Consider the following 20,952-nt stretch of genomic DNA (forward strand, 5'->3'; position numbering starts at 1 on the left):
ATCCCAACTCACTTCCAAGTAAGGCTTCTCCTGACCTTAAATCATACTGGCCTTAACACTTTTCCCTAAGCAGACAGATGACTGAACGGCAGGAGTATTAGACCCCACACCAGGTCACCCAGCTATGCCTAAATGAAAATGCTTTTCTTCAACCTCTAACCTTGGCCCTCTACCCCTGGACTTGCAGAGAGCTTAGGGCTCCAGCCTGATCAAGAGCTAGGGCAAAGGACACAGGGACACAACGTATCATAGAACTCGGCTGAGGCTGGTGGGAAGCCCCACTGAGCATCCTCTGCCCAGACTTCCCAGGGGGCCCAAGGCATCAGCACCAGCTTGTCAGCACCTGACACTGCAAGAGTCAGTCTGGCCCGTCCTCTAGGACTGCTGGGATGCCACACCCTGTCTCCCCACCTGAGCTGCAGATCAAAGAGTCTTCAGGCTGCAGATGTGCAGGGGAAGGGTGGGAGAGCTTAGACTGTCACAGGGAGATGGGGAGCAGGTACCCCAGAATACCTCCTCATCATCATCCTGTGCAGACCACACCCACTCTGAGAAGGTCACAGACTGAGACTCCTGATATTTTGCAGAATGATAGAATCTGAGACTCAGGGTCACATAAGCAACCACTCCCCACACTTTGAGCCATGCAGGGGCACAGATACTGGGGATTCCTGTACCCCACCTCTTCACTGTGTACACTACCATGTTTCTCACCTGGCTCCCCAAGGCCTAAGTAACTAAGACAGGCTCCTATCAGTCTCTTACTTTTTGTTGTTTTTTGTTGTTGCTATTTTTTGTTTGTTTTGATTTAAGTTTTGAAATAGGGTCTCTCACTATATACCCCAACCTGAAACTCTTGGCTGCTTCCTACCAGTGGGCTTACATGCAGTTAACACCATGTCCTGCTTGGCAGCTGTTTTCTCACAGAGACCCTCTGGCCCCCAGGACCAAACCTGTGATATCTTACCCCTCCCCTACTTCCTCACCCCATGGGCCACTACTCCTGAAGCCAGTTCCTGCTGCCATAGCCCCCCCCCACACACACTCTTCCTTTTTCTCAGCACTGTACTGGTCTAGCAGGACTCCACCCCCGCCTTGGGGGTGTCTCTGCTGGCTTTTGTGTCTCTCTTACCCAAGGTAGGCCCTTCCTTGGGTCTTTCCTGGAGACATATATCACTTCCATCCATTTGTTAATCACACGAGTGAAACCTGCAAGTCGGGGCTCCATGTCACACAGCCCTTCAAAGGAGGTAATATTATCCCTGAGGCATAAATAAGAAACTGAGTCACAGGGAGGTTCAGCCTCTTGCCCAGAGATCATGACCCTGCTCATGTAACTTCTGAATGAGAGGGTGAAAGAGGAGTACATCAAGAAAGTGGCAGGTAGTGTGACACTGGCAGAAGTGCCCCCCCCCCAAGAATTAAAAGATCCGAACCTGTTCATCAGGTCCTGGGCATCAGATTAGTCCTTCTGGGTCCCTCAAACATTCACCCAACAAAGAGAACAGAGACCACAAGAGTCCAAAACCAGCTCTGGGCCTGGGATCCATCTAGCCTATCCCTCCCTCTGCCAAGCCCTTTGTGTTCACCCACTGTCCCACCAAGCGTGTCTCTCAGGAAGCTAGCCTTCAACCCTTCCTTTCCTTCCAAACTGAGCCCGCCCACCATCCACGTTTGTGGCTTCCAGTGAGCCCCATCCATCCACACCTGCCATTCCCAAAGGGGATTCTCCTGCTTGGAAAGCTATTGGGAAACCTTTAAAAACACATATTTCCTTAGCCAAATCAGCTTGAGAAACATGAGCTCTTCTTTCTTTCCTATATAACTTGTCTGGACCTCCAATTTTCATAAACACAGCATGACCCACCCAACAGGATGGTAGAGCAGACCTGCCAATTTCTTCTCTTATTCTTTTCCTAATCCCTAAGGCTTAGAGAAATGGTATCCCCCTCACCCTTCAGGAAGGCCTGGCAAAATGGGGAGACAGGCTTGACTATACTCTCTTTTGAAGCGTTGGTAGAACACCTGCAGAGCTCAACCTAAAAGCAGGCCAGCCCCAGCCCTGCCAGCCCCTCTGGGCACACGGTGGCATTCACCTTCAGTGTCTATCCTCCCACCTTTTGCCGGACAGTGGTGACTGCATGCTGGTGGTGCCAGCATCTAATGGGACCTCAACTGACTCTAAGCTATGTTGAGCCAGGACAGCAAGAAGCCTTGGGACAGCCCAAAGCAGCCAGTTTTCCACACAAATTACTCACTCTACTGCATCATTAGCTCACAACTTTTAATGGTAAACGAGGACTTAGGTGTATTAAGCTCCTACTCTGGAAATACACAGTGCCCCACCCAACAAACTCTGTGACATCACTCCACAGGGGAACAGAACCTCTCTGTTTACAGACAAGGAAACTGAGGTGGCAAAAGGGAGTAGACACTTGCCTGTAGTGGTTCAGCCCAGGCCCTGACTCCCAAACACACTGGGGAGGTGACCAGCACAGAGTACGACCACAACCACAGCTCATGTGACCATCAACAGCAGCTACAGGGGCTCCCACAGGGCCAAAGGGAAGGCGAGTGCACGCTTGAGGAAGACAGAGGACTTGTCAGAAGTGTCGGCTGTCCTGGAGCTGAAGGCAGCTGCAGCCCCAATCTCTCGCTCCACCCTGGCTAGAGGAAGGGTGCCCTTCCCAGATTGGCTCCCCCACCAGGCTAGGCTGCAGGCAGAGATAAGGTGCCCTGCCTGTCATCTACATGTCACTCTGTGTAAGACCCAGTAACCCCAGACACCCAGCTGTAGTCTTGGAACTGCAAAAAATCAGGCCTGTGCTGCCAGCTCCTGAGACCCAAGTGCCCATAGGTCCCTCATCTAGCCTTACTTCCATGCAGGCCACCCACAAGCATCCTCTACAGGTCTCTCTGCACCTCCTCCATTGGCTCCTTTCCCCACAGAGGCTGCTCCCTGAACTCTGCCAAAACACCCCACAAGGGCCTGAGGGAACCTCCTGTAGGTGCCATCTAAACTGAGCCTGTCACACAGGCAGGACACAGGTCTAAATTCGCTGTACTGATATGTGGCCAATGGAGTAGCAATTCTGCACAGCCTATGCTCTTAAAAATCCAGTCTTAACCAGGCGTGGGGCACACCTTTAATCCCAGCACTCTGGAGGCAGGGACAGGAAGGTCTCTGTGAGTTGGAGGCCAGTTTGTTCTATGTAGGGAGTTCTATCCAGAACAGCTACAGAGTGAGACCCTGTCTCAAGAGAGAGAAAAAGAGAGGCCGAAAAGGAAAGGGGGGAAATGCATGTTCCCAGACCTTGCCCTGGACCCACTCATTCAGACAGGACTGACCTGCACTTTAGTAAATTGAACAGGTGGTGTATCTGTGCTCAAGTCTGAGAAGCATTTTTTTTTTTTTTTTAACCACAGCTCTAATCGTATTGTGACAGCCATGGCCTGTAACCTTCGGTGGTTCCCTGGGGCCTGGTATAAGTCCAGGTTCTGCAGCTGGGCAATCAAACTTTTCCCAGCCTGGCTTCAACCCACTTCCCCAGGCCTGACCTCCTTTTCCACTCTGGAAATGCCACCAGTCCTCTGACGGGCTTCGAGACACTCTCACAGCACAGCTTCTTCCAGGAAGCTTCTCCAAAGTGCACCTGGCATGGCTGGCTCTTTTATTTCCTGAACAGTGAGGACCTCGCCCTTTGTCCCTGTTGCCTCTGAACACAAGGCTGGGCACAGGAGATTCCAGATGCCAATGACATCTAAGAAGATCCAGTGTCCAGCACAGGCTCCTCACTAGCTTCCAATTCAACTCAGCAAACTAGGATGCAGGCACAGACAGGCCTCCTCCATGAACCTACTGACAACTACAGCAATGTACTTGGTGTGTGCCTCAGTTTCCCCAAATGCAGAAGAGAATGTTCAACAATCCTACTTTCTCTTCTTGGGAGGAGATGAGGGATCTGCCCAAGTGGAAGAACAGATCCTCTAAACTCTGGGGCTCAGAATTTGTAATAAACATCATCCCATGTGGTCAGCAGCCCCTCCTCGGCCACCCCATACCCTAAAGGTGGTCATTTATCTGGATGTATCCCGGAAAAGGCTCACAGGCACAGCTGCCTTGGCCTGGACCCCAGAACTGGCACCCTTTAAAACTGCTGACCTCCACCGCCTCCAGCAGCAGAGAAAAATGTCTCTCTCATCCCATTTTACAGCAAGGCAAAACGAGGCCAATGCCACTCCCAATCCGTCGTCTTTATCCCTCAGCTCTGAACTCATATCCTATCCAGCCTACCTCAGACTCCAGCTGGACTCCCAGGAGTCAAGCTTGAAGCACTGCCTTATTGTTCTAGGCGGGATCATGAAAAGGCCAGCTTGTCTCTGGAGCCCCATTGAGCTTTGTCCTCTCCAGGGAGGGGGAATTCAAAGAAACAGTGACAGGGACATAAACTAAGAGGTGACATTCTAATTAATGTTAAGACTAGAAGCACAAGTCATCCCCCCAGAACCCTGATATCAGTGCGCATGAGCCCCAATCACCTAACCCAGAAGAGAGTGAGGCCAGAAGCAGAGAATCTTGGCAGTCCACCCCAAGCAAGACTCCTGCTTTAAAGGGTATCAGGCACCCTTCAAGGCAGGAAAGGCCCTGTTTGTTAAGAAGCCCTTCACTGGTCCAAATCCAAGAGGCCTGGATTCCACAGGCAGATGGTTTGGGTTCAGACCTCACTCAGCCACTATTAGTTGTTGTACTTCCTATACCTCCAGTCTGTCCTCAATAAAATGGAAGAAAGGACAACCACGTAAGTTGCTAGGAGCATTAGAGTCAATCTGAAGAGTCCTTAGGCGATACCTAGTGCCCACTGAGCACGCTAGGACCTTGCCAATCCACTTGCCCTCCGCCAAATTTCCTCTTTGTCCTCTTTGCTCCCACCTATGCCAGTTCATGGTATTTCCCAGATATGCCATCCTAGCCCAAATATGAACTGTTAACTCCTAACTCCACTACTTGACTCACAGTATGACTTTGGGGTCTAGCCTAGGTACCCCTATCTTCCATATCAGAGGTCCCCTGGCTCTCCCCCTCTGAAGTATTGGCCCCATGATTCAACACTCCATTGACCGTTCTGTGGATAGCAAGATGAGGGTTCATAAAAATGCATTCCCCCAACCCCAGCTTCTTCTTCCTCTCAGCTCCCTGGCCCCCTGGGTTTAAGCATGCAGAAGCCACCCAACAGAGTAGATGGAACTAAATCCCAGGCTGTCCCCATGTCCTGAATTAGAGACCCTGCTTCCTACATCCCACATACTCACTGTCTCAAACACAGGTACACCTTGATTTCCAGGCAAGGAAGCAAAGGAAATCACTTAGCTGCAACCCTCCCTGATCCCCACACGCCTGGTCTCCTTTTTTAGACAGGAATGACCTCAAGGTACCCATATCTTCTCAGCTTCCCTTTTTCACATCCTCCTGGCTGGCTCACATTCTTGCAGCAATTTTCACAACTGCTTTTGTGGAAATAAAACTCTTCAGGATCACTTAAGGCTGCAGGAGTCTCCTGTGCTAATTGTAACGCCCATGTCTTTCTGCCTAGCACAACCTCAACTTTTTGGCTCAGTATTTCCTGAGTGGTACCTACAGGGCACCAAGCAAGATGCTTCAGATACAGTAATGGGCCAACTTGTCAACAGACAGAGCTTTTAGGAGACCTGCAATGGGCCAGCCAGTCAAGGTTCTAGCCCTTAAGAAGACCAAATAAAATCAAGACAACTGTAACAGGGGGTTAGCAACTCTGAAACATAAAATGAAGAAAGTAAAGCAAGTTCTATGGAGAATCACGTGTAGAGGAGGGGCCTTCTCCATAGGCTAGGCTGGTATCTGAGGGGGCTATATTTAAATTTAGAACTAAAAAATATAAGCCAATCATGTACCAGAAAAAGCCCTGGAAAATAATCTTCAAGTCAAGGTAGACATCACAAGCAAAGTCTTTGGGACAGGGAAAAGCTTAGGATGTTGAAGAGACAGGTGTAACTCAATTTGTCTGCCAGGGAGACTATAAAGGGGACAAGAGTCAAATAGGCTGGGAGGTCATCAATGGCTACATGACAGAGGGTCAGAGAGGCCATGGGAAGGCTTTGAGATTTTATTCAAGCGTAATAAGCCATCAAGGAATAAAATGATCTGATCAAAATGTTCTATGTGACTCTTGCTACTCTGTTAAAAATAGATGTGAAGAAGGTGAATGGGAGCTCTGAGAGAGGGCTACTAGAGTGCTTTGGGAGACTTAAAAGGTGGCTTGGCATGGAACAGTAGCCTGAGGTGACAGCAGCAGAATCAGAGCATGGAGAATGGATCCTAGATGGGCTTTGTGGAAAGAGCCCAAAGTCCTTGTTCTGGGACTGGCTGTGCAGGGTGGGCAGAAAGGAGTTCATTCTGCCTGTCCTAAAAGATGGGTAGATTACCAGCCATTTTCAGATGGCAGGACCTGAGAGGTTCCTGTCTCCAGTGTTGTCAGGATCCTGCTTCAACCACATTAGTTTTCTGTCAACCAGGACGTGATAAACAATCAGAAGAGTGATATGACCCAGCTGGGGCCAGAGACAAAATCTGTTATTCAAAATCATGAGCATGAAACACTTAAGATCTTTGTGTTTGAGGCTGGAGAGGTGGGTCATCGGTTAAGAGCACTGGCTGTTCTTCCAGAGGACCTGGGGTTCAATTCCCAGCACCTATATGGCAGCTCACAACTGTCTGTAACTCCAGTTCCAGGAGATCAGACACCCTCACACAGATATCCATGCAGGCAAAATAACAATGCACATAAAACAAATCAAAAATGATATACTTGTGTTCATAAATTTTTTTAATCATAAGAAAGAATGAAAACTGGGGTAGGAAGTGAACAGGGGATGGGGAGAAGGGGAACCAGGAAAGGGGGTGCTGAAAACAGAGCCCTGCAGCCTTCCAACATTTAAGAGCTAAGTGAAGTGACTGTAGGAAAGCAGGCTAAGGCAGACAGGCAGGAGAGAGAACTGGAGAGCCCGGGGAAGGATACAACTTTGGGACAGAGCTTTTAGGAGACCTGCAAGGTGGGCAAAGCCTGAGAGAGTGGCCAGTCACTGGAGACCCTGGGTGCCTCTTAGGGCCACTGCTAAGGATGGAACTTCGGAGGAAGATACGCTGTAATGGGAATTGGCTCCCTGGCTTCCAGGGGGTGAGGATCAACGCCAAAAGAGACTCTGAAATGAGAGGAAGGACATAAGCCTGTTCTCACAACCTGCTGGGTAAGAAACCTGGGGGACACATAAGGGATGGTCATAGGGCCCAGGAACCTACGAGGAAGCACGGCCCTTTGGGCCTTGTAAAAACCCTTCCTCTGTAAGAGGTAGCAGAAGGCAAATACGTTCTTGACCCTCCATTTACCCCCAGCCCCGCTACCTCCACTCAGCGCCTGCTGTTTCCCCCAAGTGGACCCCAGGCAGAACCATGCTGTGACACTATCAGTAGGTTCCTCCAACAACCTGTAGGTATGGCTGGAAGAAGGACCAGTCACTGTGCGGTGCTTTCTCCTGGTGTAAGATCCGAGAGGTCCGCGGACCGCTCACCTGCTCCACAGCCGCGCCACCCCCAGGCAGACAGCCGGCCTCGACACCCCTTCCCGGCAAAGCGACTGCTCCAACTCCCCCTGCCTTTCGCCAAGCCTGGGGCAGACTGCGAGCCCCGGGTCGGCCCTCGGGAAAGCTGCTCCCCATTCTTCTCGCTGTCCCACAGAGACCCGCGGACACCGGGCCCCTGCCGCCGCCGCCAGCTGCGCTCTCTCCGCTCCCCAGCGCGCACCCTCCGGGCCGCCCGAGTGTCTAGCCGGCTTTGTCTGCGCCGCCGTGCCGAGCACCCGGGAGATGCGGCCCGGACCCCGAGGTCGCGGCCGCCCGGGACAGCCGCCTCTGCCCACCGCCGGCCTCCTCGGGAAGCCCCTCGCCTGCCCGGCGCCGTGGCTGCCTGCGCCCGGGCCGGGGAGGCCGCGCCGTACCTTTCCCTGCGGAGCCGGGGAGCGTCTTCGCGAGCGGCCTCGGCCTCTCCGCCTCCCCTCCTCCGCAGCCGCCGGGCTTCCTCCTGCAGCCGCCGCTGGGACCGTAGGGCCGAGCCAGCCGCCGCGGCCTGTGCGGGGGCCCCGCTCCGCCTCGCGTCCCCGGCCCACCCCGCCTGTGCGCTCCGCCCCGGGCCCGCCCACCGGGGGCGGGGAGCCGGAGGCCACCCGGCCTGGAGCCGCCGCGGGCACAGGCACCTGTGCTCCCCTATCTCGCAAATGGGACGCCTCACCCACCCATCTGCCTAGGAACAGAGCCAGCCCTGCGCTGCCCCGCCCTGCAAAGCCAACGAGGTCTTCCGGCACTGTAAGAGCGTGCCCGCCTCAGTTTCCCCAGACTCAGGAGCCGCCCTTTCGAAAGGAAAGAGAACCCCTCTCGTACTGGGCTGCCTCTACTCACTCAGGTCTCGGTTGGGTGTCCACGTCAACCCGGAACCTAAGGTGAAAGGGAAAGAGCACTTGCATCCCAACCAGCCCGCTCACGGCCAGGCCGGCCCACGGTCTGAAGTGGCCCTTTTTTAAAAGTGTATTTCCCTATTAAAAAAAAAAAAAACCAAACTTTTAACGAAAGCTAAAGTTAATATTAAGTGGCACTTTTTTTCTTTTTTAAAAATTACAATTGCTTAGAAATTATTTGTTAGCGGGACAGTGGTGGCATATGCCATTAATGGGATTGTTCTCGAGACTTCCTAATGTTGTGGTGACCCCAACCATAAAATTATTTCGTTGCTACTTCGTTAACTGTAATTTTGCTACTGTTATGAGTCATAATGTAAATATTTGATATGCAGGATGTCTGATATGTGACCCCAAAGGAGTCACAACCCACAGGTTGAGAACCAATGCTTAATCCTTGTACCTGGGAGGTAGAACCAGGTGAATCTCTCAATTAAAGGCCAGCCTAGACTACAGAGTAAGTTCCAGGACAGTCGGGGCTGTCCGGGCGCTTCGCTTCATCTTGGCATAAGGTTAGAGAGTTCAAAACTACCCCTACTCTTCCATGGTTAAAGTGATAAGACCTAAAGGTCTACGGCGTGACTACTGTAGGATGTTTGGTGCGGCATGGGTGTCTCACCTAATAACAAGAGACTTGGTCTGAGATATGGTTATTCTTAACGCTCAAGGCCAGATAGTTCGAAACTTAGTCTAAGGTGTGGTTACCTTAGACTAAACATTACCAAATGTTTGGAGAATTAAGGAAGAAAGTCTGTTTCTTCCTTGTATCATAGTAAAGAAGTCTTTTGCCATCTTCCCCTTTTTGGTTGGGGTACATAAGAATGTTGAAAAATAAACTTGGTGCATTCAGTATTCACCAGATTGTCTTCCTGACTCTATCCTGTGTCTCTCTTTTCCTTAGTGTCTTTACCCTCCCTTTCTCAATCCACACTCCCCTCTCAGGTATGGACCCGCCAAGTCTTCTGGACCCAAGAAGCCTCACAAAGAAGGGCTATTACAGGGGCTATTACAGATGGCTACTACACAGGTCTACACAGAGAAATCCTGTCTTGAACCCCACTCTGAGAGAGAGAGAGAGAGAGAGAGAGAGAGAGAGAGAGAGAGAGAAACTAATTAGCCAACTCTACACCCTGTTCAGTTTTCATGTTTTATTGGTAATACAGCAGGTCAGCACTGGCTCCAAGGGAATACAAGTCCTTAGTGTCAGCAAAGCCCCCGCTTTGGGCTGTGTCTCAGGAGGGTGCCCTCCCCTGATTTCAACCTGGAACACCAGGCTGATGCTGAGCACAGGTCACTATAGGTTCAGCCAAGAGAGAAACTGGATGTGATGATATTATAACTTGTGATCCCAGCCTCAGGAGGCCAAGGCAGGAGGGTTACAGAGTTCAAGGCTAGCCTTGGCTACATACCAAACTTCAAGGCCAGGCTGAGCTACACAATGAAAGCCTGTCTCAAAGGAACAAGGAGTAGGGGTGTAGCTCAGCAGAAGAACACTTTGACATATCCAAAGTTCTGGGTCCAGTCCCCAAAACTGAGTTTTAAAAGGAGGCCCAGAGAGCAGACATGGCCTTGCAGAAATGGGATCTGATATTCCCTGTCAGAGGGAGCCACCTAGGAACAAACTTCAATCGGGGGCAAGTGAATTTCATATGAAGTTTCTTCTCACTCAAAAGGTCTTGTCATTGACCAAGCTTGAAGTCCCTCTTCCCACCCCTTTTTTAAATACCACCTCCTCCTGGGGTTAAACTCAGGTAGACTTCACACTTTCCTCTGTGACTCCTTCCTCCTCCCCAATGAGTAGACTGGTTAAGGATGGCTTTAAGGGCTCAAGCCCTTGGGTGAATTCTGCCTCTATGTAGTTACTTGGTCTTAGGCAAGTTATTTAGTGCCTTATTGTTTCAGCTCCCTCAAAGGTAAAATGGGCTTAATAAATAGTACCTGCCCCAAAGGGTTGTATTAAATAAAAATATTAATCTGGCCTCATTGGGTAGGAAACCACTTAAATGGCTTTTGAACAAATAAACAGAGGATTTAGTTACTTATGTAACAGAAAAGCCCAGCAGTATAACTGACTCAGGTAAGCAAAGGCTCAAAAAAATAAATAAATAAAAATTCAGACTTGGTCTTCCTATTCCTAACTGCTCCTTACAGTGAGAACATGTTGTCAGCAACTCTAGGCTCCATCCTCACAGACCACACCCTCTTTTCTTTAGTTGGCTCTGACTGGGTCATATACCATCCCAATGCAATCCCTGAGGTGATGCCCAAAGTCAGTCCTTCAAGTCGAAGCCATATGGATAGAGAGTGAAGAAGAAGAATTACAAGGCCCTATTTACTACCAGAAGGTGGACAGGCCCAGAGCTGTGTGTGGCAAGCATGTCATAAGTTCCCCTCCAAATGCCATTAAAGATACACATGTTCCAACTGACACAGATAAGAAAGATTCACCTATTCCTGGGGTACTAGGTGGGTATTAAGCACTGTTAAAACTGTTTTAAAATTGCTACTACTAGTTGGGCATGGTGGCACATGCCTTTAATCCCAGTACTCTGGAGGCAGAGGCAAGCAGATCTCTGAGGTCAACCTGGACTACAGAGCAAGTTCCAAGACAGTTAGGGCTACACAGAGAAACCCTGTCTTGAAAAACAAAAACAAAAACAAAAAAATCACTATTAATGATAAGTTTTTAAGTTCTTATTGAAGGTACTACTGATATTTATGTTCTTGTCAGTAAGCAAAAATGTTGGGTAATGGAGAGATTTTGCTCCCTAATTATCAGCTACTGGATTCTGTCTCTATTGTTTTCTGTCTGCCTTGATTTTTTTTTTTTTTTTTTTGAGCAAAAGACTGCCAGTCAAACATCCAAGTGAACTACCCTTAGGCCAGTTGCAGCTGTTTGGAACACTCCATGGACACAAAGATTGCCCTGTTTTTTTCTGGCTCCTGAAGGCACAAAGTCAGGCAAGACTGTTTCAGTTTGTAGCAGACTCTTTGCTATCTGAAGTCCAAATGAACTTAGATGACCCCACAACCATCTCCACCCAGGACAGAGGGAACACACTTCCCCTAGTGGCCTAGTAGAGGGACTGCCACACCTATTCTAGACCTGTAAACATAAATAACCATTTGTATGTTAGGTTTGCTATCATTGGTGCAAACCCAAACCACCATTTGTACATGAGATATGTTGTGATTGGCCCAAATGCTCGTTTCCTAGCTAGACAGATTTGGTTCTTGATGCATCATCTGAGAAACACCTTCCTGTGCTGCCTCTCATTTATCAGAATGACTTACGGGCTATAATCCAGCTAAGCCAACAATGGCTGGCTATGAACAGAAAGTCCAAGGAAGCAGTAGTTGCCCAGTCCACAAGGCTGGATGTCTCAGCTGGTCTTCAGTATATGTTGGAATCCGGAAGAAGTAGGTTCCAATGCCAATGAAGAAATGGACTTGCCAGCAAGAGGGAAGACAAGCAGTCAAGGAGTAAAAGCTTCCTTCTTCCATGTCCTTATATATTATATAGACTTCCAGCAAAAAGTGTGGCCCAGATTAGATCTGAATTAAAGATCTGGATTAAAGGTGTGTCTTCCCACCTCAAGCAGCCAGATTAGAATAGGCATTCACACTTCATTCCAGATGCAGTCAAGTTGACAGCCAAGAATAGACATCACAATACTTGCAAAGCTGATGGTCCCAAATGCCCTGGGTTGTAACACTATAGGGTACCGCCTACTGTGGCTCCTACCTACCTCCTGCTTCACATATTATTGTCAAACACCGGGGGTGGGGATACAGAAGCTGCCAAAGATCACAGGTGGAAGCACTCACCCATGATTTCTATCTGGGTAAAATAAAAGGACCCCAGCCAGAGGGCTGAAGCACAAGGTGCCAGAACTTTGGGAATATTTTTCTATGTTTGAGGAACTTCCCAAGCCACAAATCCTTCTCCACATCCCTACTTCAAAGCCAGAACCTCTCTTTCCCAGGCTCCTTTGCAGCTAAGATGTGGTGTGAGATATTTGTACACTGTGTGGAAATGTATTGCTGTGATTGGTGTAATAAAAAGCTGAAAAGCCAATAGCTAGAAAGGTTAGGCAGGACTTCTGGAAACAGAGAGGACTCTGGGAGGAAGAAGGGCAGAGACACCAGGAGACACAGAGAGGTAACAGGAGGTGCAAGATGGAAGAGAGATAACGCCACGTGATAGAATGTAGATTAATATAAATGGGTTAATTTAAGTTATAAGAACTAGTTAAAAACAGGCCTAAACTAAGGCCAAGCTTTCATAATTAATAAGCCTCCATGTCGTTTATTGGTGAACTTGTGCCGAAAAGAAAAATCTGTCTACATATGGCATCCAATGTGGAGGTTCAAATACCCAAACGTAGAGCCTGAGAAAGCTAAGAAAAATTCTAGACAAGGAGCTGGACATGGCTTCCTAGTCCTGCAGTCTCCCAGGCAAGCTAGTGCTTGGCATACAGAGGCACATACTGGCCACTGCCTGTGGTCTGGAGCCAAAGCCATGTGCCAGTGCCATGTACTAAGCTGAGTCAGGTGGCAGCTGACATGGCAGTTTAAGATTTGTCTCGTGCAGTCAGAGAACCCTGCAGGTGCTTAGTAAAGCCAGGTCCAGACACAGAAAACCTCTAAAAAGGTACAGTGTGTTTTAAAATGTGCTTAGATGCTAAAGAAAGAAAAGAAAATGGGTATAGACAGTCACAGAAAAAATAGTTTAAAAGTAATAAGTAAAGTCTTTAAAGAAAAAATAAATATAAAAAATAAGTCATATAAAGATGGGAAATACACAGGGTATCTGGTTCCTGTATGATACTTTATTGACTTTGAATTGTTTAAATGCTAACATAAAAAAAACAATAGCTGCTGAGAGACATTGGATTATGAAACTGCTCAATTAAACCAACCTATATATTTTAAGAATGTCTTAACTTCAAAATGGAAGTCAGAAAATATGATGCATTTGGGGAGAGGTTACGCCTTTGTTTCCACAGGAAACAAAAAGTTATGGTTCTTTTCAAAATTAATGAAGGTAAGATTTGCTTGGGGGAAGACCTCCTGAAAATCTTGACTAGAGGCATGAAAAATAAGCCAAGAAAGACTACAGGAGAGGTGACATATATTCTCATCCCTCTACTATGGAAACAGCTTTGAGACTGGGTGAGACATGATAAATCTTGTTGGCTACAGAGTTCTCATAATTTATTTTTTACATGCCATCCTTTCATATGGCATGGATGGAGGTTTGGTTCCAAACAAACTTGTAAAGTTATCAGATGCCTTTTACCTGCTCAAACATAAAGAAAAAAATCTTTAACTGACTTGTCCACACTGTAAGTTCCATACTCGTGTTAATGTAGATATATATGTTACTTTTGAAAGTTTGTGTGTTTGCAGAAAAAAAAAAAGGACCAGACACTGATAAAGACAAGTAGCTCAGGTGATCCAGCCTCTCAGAATGCCTCTGCTGCAATTACCTCAAAATTCTGCATCCAAAACAACTTCAAAGCTGCTAGCTGACACAGGCCAGCCTCACAGACTATCTAGCCAAGAATTCAGATAATCTCTACACCTTCCTATCACACAGAGACTAAACAAAAAATAATACAGCTAGCTGTCCCAGGTCTTGACCATTATCCCAATTTTCTCAGGGTTCCCTAAAAATTCCATCACCCCCAGACAAATGGAAGCACTCTAGAGAACACAACATCCGCATTCCCAACAGGTGGGGTGGGTGGTTTGGTCATTCAATAGATTATGGATGTTCATCATCATTTACAGGGGTTGTATATAAGTCGTTGTTGGTGATGGTCAGGAAAAAAGCTAAACAAAGGAGATTAGACTCAGGGATCTCTTTCTGAAGGGCAAAAGGGGGAATATAGAATGATGGGATAAAAGAATGGGTTGTTGAGTCTACTTTTGAACAACCACTAGTCTCAAATATTTTACATTGGTATGGATTTTTATATAGTGATACAAATTTAAGGTTACTTTGTTGTATTGTATATGTTTCTAGTCCTGTTTAAGGTATTGTACCTATGCAGCTCACTTAAAAATGTAATGTAAAGTTCTAGTCCTTAAAAGCTATTATTATAAACCTCATAGGATAATTAAGAAATTTGGGCTAGTAGCTAGTCATCTATAACAATAAAACTTGTAGTCCTGCTAGGTATGTTTTCAAGGCCATACAGAAATACATTTTAGATGGATAGATGGTCTCCAAATACTTCAAAGACCTATAGATAATGGCATTTTAAATGTTTTAATAACATAAGGCTTTTTGTGGCAGTGAGACATGTCTGCTCCTGGAAGCACCAGTTTGCTTCAAAAAAGGATAATGGACATCAAAGAACCTCCATATGGAGTTTGCTTTTATTGTGGCAAAGTTATACACTGGGCAAGAAACTACCCTTGCACTGACTGCTGACAGTATACCATCCAAACTGGACAAGGAGGAAACAAAAGAAGGCAGCTGCCAACTTTGCTAAGACAAGGTAGGACAGTTCTTCAAAATTCCTGCTTCTCAGAAAAGTCTGTCAAATATTCTAGGCCTGTAAGCCAAAGATGGATGCCCCAACTTGCAGAGGAACTTGGGTGACTATCCAGGTAGTCAGCTGTCTATGTTGTTTCTGTAGTTTTGGGAATTGTTTGCTCTACACTTCCTGTTTACTCAATTAATATTGTATCCTTCTTGGGTCTTTGATGGAGTTAAAGACTAGATAGTTATAGTTTTACAGTTTTCTTTGATATCAAATTCAAAAAAGGAACTTACATAAGAGATGTAAAGTTTATAAGGTTGGGAAACGTAAAAGCTTAAGTTGTTTATCTAAGAAGATGCTTTTAGATCTAAAAAGATTTTTTAGGATAGTAATACAAGTTATAGTGGAAAATGGTTTAAGTATAAAACTGTGGACTCATTAAGATAGAGATAGATAATAGAATAATCTCTCAAAATTTGACAAATACAAATGTATTGAACATTGTGAATGTAATTCTTACTTGATAATTGTTCTTATTGTATATAATGTTACTTACTGTATATAATTATAATATAATTAGAGTTAAAACCTTTCCTTTTTATTAGACAAAAAGGGGAGAAATGTTGTGGGATATTTGTACAGTGTGTTAAAATGTATTGCTGTGATTGGTGTAATAAAAAGCTGAACCGCCAATAGCTAGAAAGAGGCTAGGTGGGACTTCCAGGGACAGAGAGGACTCTGAGAGGAAGTGGAGCCCAAAGAAACATCCATCTACAAAGATGATCACACAATGCAGGCCCTGCCAATGAGAGTAATCCCTAAAACTTTGTATGTAAAAATGTGGTGGAATATTATTTTAAGATGGTGACTTTTGTTTATACTGCATTTGTTTAACTCTGTGAAGCTGTGATTCTTTGTCTGTCTAAAACACCTGATGGTCCTAATAAAGAGCTGAATGGCCAATACAGAGGCAGGAGCAAGGATAGGCAGAACTGGCAGGCAGAGGGTATAAATAGGAGAACCAAGAGGGAGCAAGAGAACAAGGAGACGAGGATGTCAGGGGCCAGCACCCAGTCATCCAGCTACACAGCAAGCCACAGAATAAGAGTAGGATTTACAAAAGTCAGAGAACAGGAAAAGCCCAGAGGCAAAAGGTAGTCAGGTTAATTTAAGAGAAGCTGGCAAGAAACTAGCCAAGCTAAGGCTGGACATTTATAACTAATAATAAACCTCCATGTGTGATTCATTTGGGAGCTGGGTGGTGGGCCCCCCAGAAGAGAAAAAAACATCTTACTACATAAAAGGAAGTAATATGGAGAGCCAGAAAACTCAGAATCTATTCAGAAGAAGGGTAGCAAGGTAGAACTGGAGGTTTTAGGAAAACAGTGGGAGAGGTAATGGAGTGCTTGCCAGAATAAATGAAAATGTACCTTCAGGTGTCTGTTACTGCATAACTCCCCCAAACCTAGTAGCTTAACCAAAACTCTTTATTTCTCACAATTCTTTGAGTTAACTAGACAGTTCTGCTGCCATATGGTATCAATTAGACACAGCAAAAGGAAATTCAGCTGCAGCCACACAGGACGTCACCAGCAGAACAGTCTAGACTTCCTTACAGCATGGCAGATGGTTTCTCAGAGGATCTAAACGGAAGCTGCTAAGCATCATAAGACTCTGGCCCAGGTCTGGCAGGTAATCATGTCTCCCACACTCTGCGCCAGAAGTCATAAAGTCAGCCAGGACTCAAGAGAAAAGTAATGGGTGGGGAAAGAAAGGGAAAAACGCTGTAATTATATTATAATCTCAAAAATAAAAGAAAAAAAGATAAGCCCAGTCCACCACGTGTAGTAGAGCTGAGCGTTCTCTGGGGTGTCCATTATGAATAGCACAGATTAATGGCTTAAATAACACAATTCACTGTCTCAGAGGTGTGGTAGGCAGAAGTCCGCAATCAGGATGGATGCCAGCAAGATCGGTGCCTCTAAGAGGGAGAATCCATTCCGCACTACTCTCCTGGCTTCTGGAAAGTGCAGGCAGTCTTTGCCATTTTGTGACTTCCAGATGTATCACCTTGGTTTTGGCTATCATCTATAAATAGTCATAATAACTTCATTTCATTGTGTTTGATTTTATCTGTAAAGAATTGGGCATAGTGGTGCATACCTTTAATCCCAGCACTCAGGAAGGAGGCAGAAGCAAGCGGATCTCTGTGGGTTCAAGGCCAGCCTGGCCATTGTAGAGAGAGTTCCAGGACAGTCAAGGATGTGTAGAAAGACCCTATCTCGAAATAATAATAATAATAGTAGTAGTAGTAGTAGTAGTAATAAATTTCCAATTAATGCCATATAATGTCAGACTTGAGGTACCAGGGAGTAAGACTCCAACATATCATTTTGGGGAAACACAAGCCATCACATAACAAATATGCACAGAGAAGTCTTGGGAAACCTTGGCAGTCATCTTTGCAGATAATAAACAAGAGAGGAACATTTCCAAGGGATACCTCTCTTATCTTCGGGAACAGATTCCTGGGGCAGGCAGGTTCTTTAAAGCCTGGAACGTTAACCAATCCTTACAAGCAATACTGGAGGTGGCAGCAGCCTTGGGTATAGACTGTTTCTTCTCCCCCACCAAGGGAAGCAGGAGAGAAACACAGTGGATTCTCCCTCCTAGAAGGAAGCCAGGACTGTTGGCATTTCCCTTTCATACTTGATGTGCAACCAGGCCAGAAGACCAGCTGCCTGGAAAGCTCTGGGTTCAGGAAATCCCAGGCCTCCCTCAGATTATTCAAAACCCCTCACCTAGACTATTCGTTTACGTGAGCGCTGCTTGTTCCCTGGCTTTTTGTCTCACGATCTTTGTGGATTTAGGCCCTTGGACTCAGAGTTTAGGAATGTGGTCTTAGGCAAGAATCATGCCTCCTTGTAAATGCCCATCACCACCACCACCACCATCCCGTGGCCATGCCCACTTCCTGCCACCAACTCAGAAATGTTCATCCACTTACAGCCTAAACAGACCATTACTCAGGATTTAGGGAAAAGAAAAAGAAAAAAACAACAACTAAGGAAGGTATACCAAATCGCATGCATTACAGAAAGACTCAATCGAGGGAGGCAGACAGAGAGGGCATGTGGGAAAAACACGCTCACTCAGGGCTCCTTTACTTATATGTACCTAACTAGCTCATGAGAAATAAACACTGGAATTAAGGTACATTTCAATGTTCCCACGCCCTGTGCAGCCCTTCTCACTACTGAGATCCCCCCCCCCCCCACACACACACACACACACACTTTCTGAAGAGCTGCGCAATGTGCACTCACTCCGAAGGTCTGTTCTGAGTCCTGAGCCGTGCCCAGGCTGCCGGGCCATTGACGTCAGCAGCCCAGCTGACTGTCCCAGACATGGATGCATAGAGAACACTGAACCTCCTTGGCTGCAGTGAAACAAACAAATCTAGTCACAATGTGTGTCAGCATCCTGGCCCTTCCCACACTGGGGGGCCTTGGTAGATAGGTTTGCTGACCACAACCTATGTGTCAGCAAGGAGTAAACAGGATGAACTGATGGCTGTCTCTATAACAGATGCCACATACCAACTAAACAGGAAAGGAAGGACTTAGCCCACACAAGGCCTGCCCTCGATGCTCCATGATGTAGAAAAGGGAAGAGAGAAGAGGACAGGAGGAAATGCAAGGGCAGGTAGGGTGGGGTGGGCAGTTGTAACACATGGAGAAGAACAAAGACAATGAAAACAAAGACAGTGAAGGAGACAGAGATGTGTGGATGGGGTCCCAAAATGCTATGACTGTACTTGCCAAGCTCCTCTGTCTCTGTCTCTGTCTCTGTCTCTGTCTCTGTCTCTCTCTGCCTCTGTCTCTCTGTGTCTCTGTCTCTGTGTCTCTGTCTCCCTCTGTGTCTCTGTCTCTGTCTCTGTCTCTGTCTCTCTCTCTCTCTCTCTGGACACTCAAGACCCTGCCACTGAGTCACTATATTTGACCTCCTCCTATCCTGTCCCTGTTCCTTGTCTCCTAGAGACCCCCCATTTGTCCTTCTTCCACCATTTACCAGGCCTTGCTCAAGCTACAGATTGTCCTGGAAATCTTCAGTGATTAGGTCATCCCAGGACCTCTCCCTTTGGTGCCAGAAAGTATCTCCAGTTAGGATGACTTCCAGAGCCCTGGTTTACTTTTGCCCCTTTGGGATGGCTCCTGGATCTGCTAATATTTTAGGTCACACAATATCTCCATTTTCATATAAGAACACTGAACCCTTTGTCGGTCTGCCCAAGGCCACCAGCAAATCAGGAACAAATTTGAACCTCCTAAACTTAAACTTCAACCCTCAGGTTTTCTAGAACCCACATCTTTTTTGGCTCACCTCCCTGGTCTTGGTGGTAATTTTGCCTTGACAGGAGCACCACAGGGCTCGTGACTCAGGTAGGAGGATAGGGCTGTCAACTTCCTGGGAGAAGCACTTACCCATAAACAGAGCATCATGTGAGTCACTAGCAGGACTGGCTCTGAGTCATCCTTGCTTCCATCTCAGTTGAGAAGCAAAGCGCTCCTCTAGGATAACAGCCTGTTCGTTGCTTTTCATCCCCCCCCCCCCAGCAGCACTGAAAGCTGGAAGTGAACCATATGGAAAGGTGGTCCTACCTCCTTGTGGCTATCCTGGAAGGAGAAAGCTGGGAAGGACAGTCGGAGGCCTTTCAAGGCACAGTGGGCAAGGGCAAAGAGCAAGACACAAAGCTCAACATTCGAATTCAGTCTCAAGAGATAACATAGATGGATGCATTTGAGAGATGTTACTTGTCTTCAGCATATTTGTTTTTTAAACACTTCATTAGAAAGATTTGAGAGTTCCTCTAAAAATGGCACTTCATTCCCTATGTGGATTGGTAGATCAGTAAGAGGAAAGACCTTCTTCTGCGTGGGAGGACAGCCGCCATGCTTGCCTGGACTTGCTCATGCATATGTCCCTGGCTCCTTCCCACCCCCCACCCCCCTTCAGTGCTTCTAAGCTTTCAGAAACACTGGAGGGCTTGTGAGAAACTGAGCAAACCAGGCCTCACACCCACAGTTTGTGGTTCAGTGGTGCGGGGGAGGGGCCTGCGGTCTGCCTTTCTGAGTTCCCAGGTTGGTGCTCCTGGACCATGAACTTACTTTGAGAGCCACAAGTGGCTTAAGCCCGGGCTCTCTTCACATCCTCGGAAGACTAGGAAGGTTGCTACATATTCAGGCCACAGGCTTCCCAGAGCACTGCCCTGCCAGCCCGTTGCCCTTGCCCCGGGAGTTGTCTTTCTCAGTCCCCACTGTGACTTCTTTCTACTTTCTTACGAGTTTGCAAGCCTCTTACACCCCCTAACCAGCCCATCTGGTGACCCAGCTTCACTTCACTGAGAACACAGAAGCCATTGTTAGTGTTTCTATTGTGGCACTAAAGACCATGATCAGAAGCAACTTGAGGAGGGTTTATTTCATCGAATAACTCTCGGGTCACAAAACACTGAGGGAAGTCAGGAACTCACAGCAGGACCTACAGGCAGAAACTGAAGCAGAGGCCATGGAGGAACACTGTTGACTGGCTCCATCCCCCATGGCATGCTCAACCTGCTTTCTTATACAACTCAGTGCCCATGTGCCCAGGGAGCTAGACCCTCCCACATGAATCACTAACCCGGAAAATGTCCCATAGGCTTGTCTGTAGGCCAATCTGATAGCAGCATGTTCTCAGCTGAGGTTACATCTTCTCAGATGAGTCTTGAGTTGTGTCAAGTTGACAAAAACCATTGTTTTCTCACCACTACATCTCCAACCTCATTCACATCAGGACCACCGTCTCTTCTGGAAGGTGCTGGGGGTGTCCTGCTTCCTCCAACGGTCCTTTCATCACTCATGCTCCTCCTTCAATTC

General features: G+C 47.1%; 1 protein-coding gene across 7 annotated transcripts in view; it reads right to left on the bottom strand.

The window, feature by feature from the left end:
- Smox (spermine oxidase) overlaps positions 1 to 19,439 on the bottom strand; it is a 51,086-nt gene extending 31,647 nt beyond the window's left edge. The window contains exon 1 of one of the 7 annotated variants that reach the window (XM_027421736.2): positions 8,028 to 8,200. The gene's annotated coding sequence lies outside the window, so the exon portion shown is untranslated. Of the gene's footprint in view, positions 1 to 8,027; positions 8,202 to 8,484; positions 8,510 to 17,537; positions 17,741 to 18,360; positions 18,385 to 19,417 lie in introns of those variants that run through there. The other 6 variants (XM_035446311.1, XM_035446310.1, XM_027421734.2 and 3 more) reach the window with 6 other exon arrangements.
- Between the last annotated feature and the right edge of the window lie 1,513 nt (positions 19,440 to 20,952).

The sequence above is a fragment of the Cricetulus griseus genome, chromosome 6 (assembly GCF_003668045.3).
Source record: "Cricetulus griseus strain 17A/GY chromosome 6, alternate assembly CriGri-PICRH-1.0, whole genome shotgun sequence".
Classification (NCBI taxonomy): Eukaryota; Metazoa; Chordata; class Mammalia; order Rodentia; family Cricetidae; genus Cricetulus; species Cricetulus griseus.